Raw genomic sequence first — 3836 nt, forward strand, 5'->3', positions numbered from 1 at the left:
TCTATTTAAACTCCATTAGGAGCTAAAAAGGAGCAGTGGCTCGAATTATGAAAGCCAGATGTTGCCGTCTGAGACGGAAAGCACAATTTTTTAGTCCGTGCGTGTGGGTGTCAGAGTGTGATGGGGGGGGGGTTTTATGGAGTATTAAATGTGTGAGAGGAAATTATATGAGAGAATTCTTTCCTTCTTGTATGTAGAATTAGGCTAAAAAATAGAGACTGCGAACCATGCAGACCAAATAAACACGTAATTAGAATAAAAGAATTCAAGTTTCCATTCTGTAAGTGCATGAGAAGTCAGTAGTATTCCTGACTCCACCTACTTCCTCTCTGCTTTCCTGAGGAGCTAATTGACTTCCTGTTGGGAACATGCCCTTTCTGGGCACACGGCTCCTTGGAGCGGTGGGTGCAATGAAAATGGGGTGGAGGTGTAGTCTAAAGAATTTGTTTGGACTAAGTCCTTGCTTCCGTGAATTCTGCCTGGTCAGGAAGTGTGACTAGGCCCAAACAATAGGCAATTGTGAGACTGGACCTGAGCTAGCAGGAAACTCTACACACACTCATTTAAACACACATATGCACGTAGTGCCTAAGCAATAAAACAGTCAAGCTAAAAGGAAAGCAGTAGTTGAATTGTCTTTTAATTTGTACTTGTGATGGTGGCACCCCAGTTGAGGTACAATGGATTCCAAACAAAACACCTGTATCTCAATACATAAGACAGCTTACATAACTTTGTGTATGTTTTAGTAAATTTAGATTATTTTTATGTATACCATGCTGGAAAAAACACAGGTCAAGTGTGTGTGTGTGTGTGTGTGTGTGTCCAGAGCTGTGAAGAATGTCGTTGTCTGACCTCTGACCCCTCTGTGTATTTGTGTATCCACGCCTAGCTTGTCTCCACTTGTGTATGTGAACACACATACAAACACACAAACAAACACTCACACGCGCACACACACACACACACACACACACACACAAAAGGCCAACATTTTTCAAATAAAACGTCAAATAAAAACATCTCAAAGACTTTCAAAACTGGACACTTGTATCCCCACATTGCTTTAATACTTTCAGTGAAGTTTCTCTGAATTGCAAATAAATGTTTGTGTCTGTCTGAGTAAACATGAGGTAGTCTGTTTTCCTCAGATTCTTCTGTCTGTGCATCTGCAGTCTGTGCACATATCTCTGTGTAATTACCCCTGTGATGTAGTAGGGGTGGAATTTTTCTTTATAGCCATACAGCCTGAAAGCAGGCTGGCACTCACTGGCAAGTCATTGCATGGACATGCAATATCGTAGCGAACAGAGTGAAATATAGTTTTAACACCTCACAATATTCAAATTTAAACCAACATTTAAGATTAAAGAACATGAAAGAATAAGAAACTTTTTTGCCTAAAGAACGTGAACAATAGGCATCAAGACCTACTGTCTTTACAGTTTACAGTTCTGACTGCAACCTCTGTAAATATAAGTGCGTAAAGTAACTTCCAATTTTATGTTTCAAACAGAGATAGTGATAGAGAGGCAAAAGTTACACATTTGCAGCTTATACAAAAACTGTTTTTGTTTTTTTTATTTGCATAAAAATGTTTTTACATTGTAGATAACCTGCACATCCTAGTGGTACTTGCATTAAAGAATTAATTTATCTTAAAATGAAATATAATCCATAATTTACTTACCCGCATGCCATCCTAGGTGTATAGCCCATGACTTGCTTTCCCCAGCCGGACACAAACTAAGTAACTTTGAAAGATGTCCTGGCACTTCCCAGCTTGGTAATGGCATTGTAAATTGACCCAGTTTTTGAAGCACCAAAAAGCGCAAATATAGCCATCATTAAACTAATCCATCCATGGATAAAATATGTCTTCTGAAGCAAAAACAATACGTTTGTGAGTAAAAATGATAGTCAGGTCACATATTTAGATAAGACGGGTGAACTAATCCTTTCATGGTGATTAAATGACCAACAATGACACTATATGTAGAAATGGTTAAAGGGGTCCTACTTTGAAAGAAAATAGGAGTAAAGCTCAGAAGTAAGATGTCTTCAAGCATGTATTAATTAATTTTTTTGCAAATTATGATGAATTTTATTTTTTTGGGTTAAATTAACCGTGGCACACTTTTCATAAGATTCACCAAAAAATCAACAGAGCCACTTTCTTATTAACACTGAATCATAACATTCATATGCACCAATCAGATGAAATTCAGAGACGCAGAGAACCACAGAGTACAGCAAGCACAGAGGATTGGCTGTTGTGTGGTTACCAGAGCAATGAGAGGACCAGGCTGGAGCTTGTGGCTGCTGTGCTATTGTAAGTGAAGGCCTGTCGCTCGGTGGCTCTACGCCCAGCCACCACCCCAGAAAAATTCTTTGGTAAAGGGTCAGAAGTAGAGAGAAGGCTGAAGCCTTATACAGCCATTTCACAGATTGCTTGTAAAACTGAAGACTTCACTGAATGTTTTTGCTGAAGAATGCATTTAAGTAATTTGAGTGGTTCCACATTTTTTATAAAATATGCTGTTTCTTGCTGACAAGCATTACGGTAAAACTAAATCAAAAGAGATAGACAAATGTCTTGCTGACTGGAGATTGTGATAAATCCAGACTGTGAAACAGTTGTGGATATGAAGCTGTGCCTGATGCTTACTGCTTACACCCGCATTTACAGTTCCGTCATGTCCTGCTGGCAACTTAAACACAGTAGCTGTGCTGTTAATTTCCCACAGCCCAAAACTGTCACAGACACCCATGTGATTCTTAGGTCCTGACAAATGCTGTGCAAACAGACACATTTGACTGCAAGGGAATGTCTATAATCAGAGTCCTATAGCCTTTTACTGCTTTTAACACATATTAAACTCAGTTTACATCTTAGGGTGTATTAACATTTATAATGTCACGTTTTTTTTATTTAGGTAAAATGAATAGCTCAGCTTTCCTGTCCTCAACCAGTAGACAGTGGCTTGTCCATTTAATTCCCAGGAAAAATGTAAAGCATGAATGCACTGTTAATTTGGATAAATAACATCTGCCTAATGCATAAACAACATATACATACTGTATATGTAGTTATATTGTAGTAATCTGTGTGTAATTTTTCAAACGATAAACTTATAGCTCCACTATTGGAATTAAGAGTGTCTTGTAATTTGTCAAGTCTTAAGGTAACTTCCCCAACACTTCTTTTTCGTATGGTTTATTGAGAACTCCCTAACATTTCCTGTAGTCTGCATGGCGTAGGACATTCCAATCCAAGATATGTTCTTTCCTTCCTGTATAAATTCACACTTAACATTTTGCTACCTGCCTTCCCACTGCTGCCTTTAAAGCCTAAAACAATATTTTTGCTACAGTAGGCAAAACATTTTAAGTTTGCTAAAGCATGTAAAGCTTGAGAAAACGTTGTTTCACAAAACCTTCTACTGATGTATAAGAATTACAGCCTTTCTAAAAATAGAGCTGTTGTGTTTATTGCAGGGTTGCATGTGGCTTTCTTGTGTGGTCCACCTACGGCTGTACAAGCGTAGGGCTGTGCCCTGTGTGAGCAGCTGCACCTGGTGGGGAGTCGGGGGACTCAGATGGCAAACAAATGAAGGGGTGCAATGAGCAAAATATTTACAATTAAAGAGTACCGGAATCGTGGGTAATGTAAAAATCGGAGCAAGATTTAGGTAAATGCAACTCAGACAGATATTGGTTCAGGGAACCTGACCAGATGATGCTCCAGGCATGTGTTCATTTCCTAGGTACAGGCTCCCTCTTATGGTCATAATCAGCAGAGACCTATAAAATATGTTTAGAGTTCAAAATTCTCT

The sequence above is a fragment of the Barbatula barbatula genome, assembly GCF_947034865.1.
Source record: "Barbatula barbatula genome assembly, chromosome: 16".
Classification (NCBI taxonomy): Eukaryota; Metazoa; Chordata; class Actinopteri; order Cypriniformes; family Nemacheilidae; genus Barbatula; species Barbatula barbatula.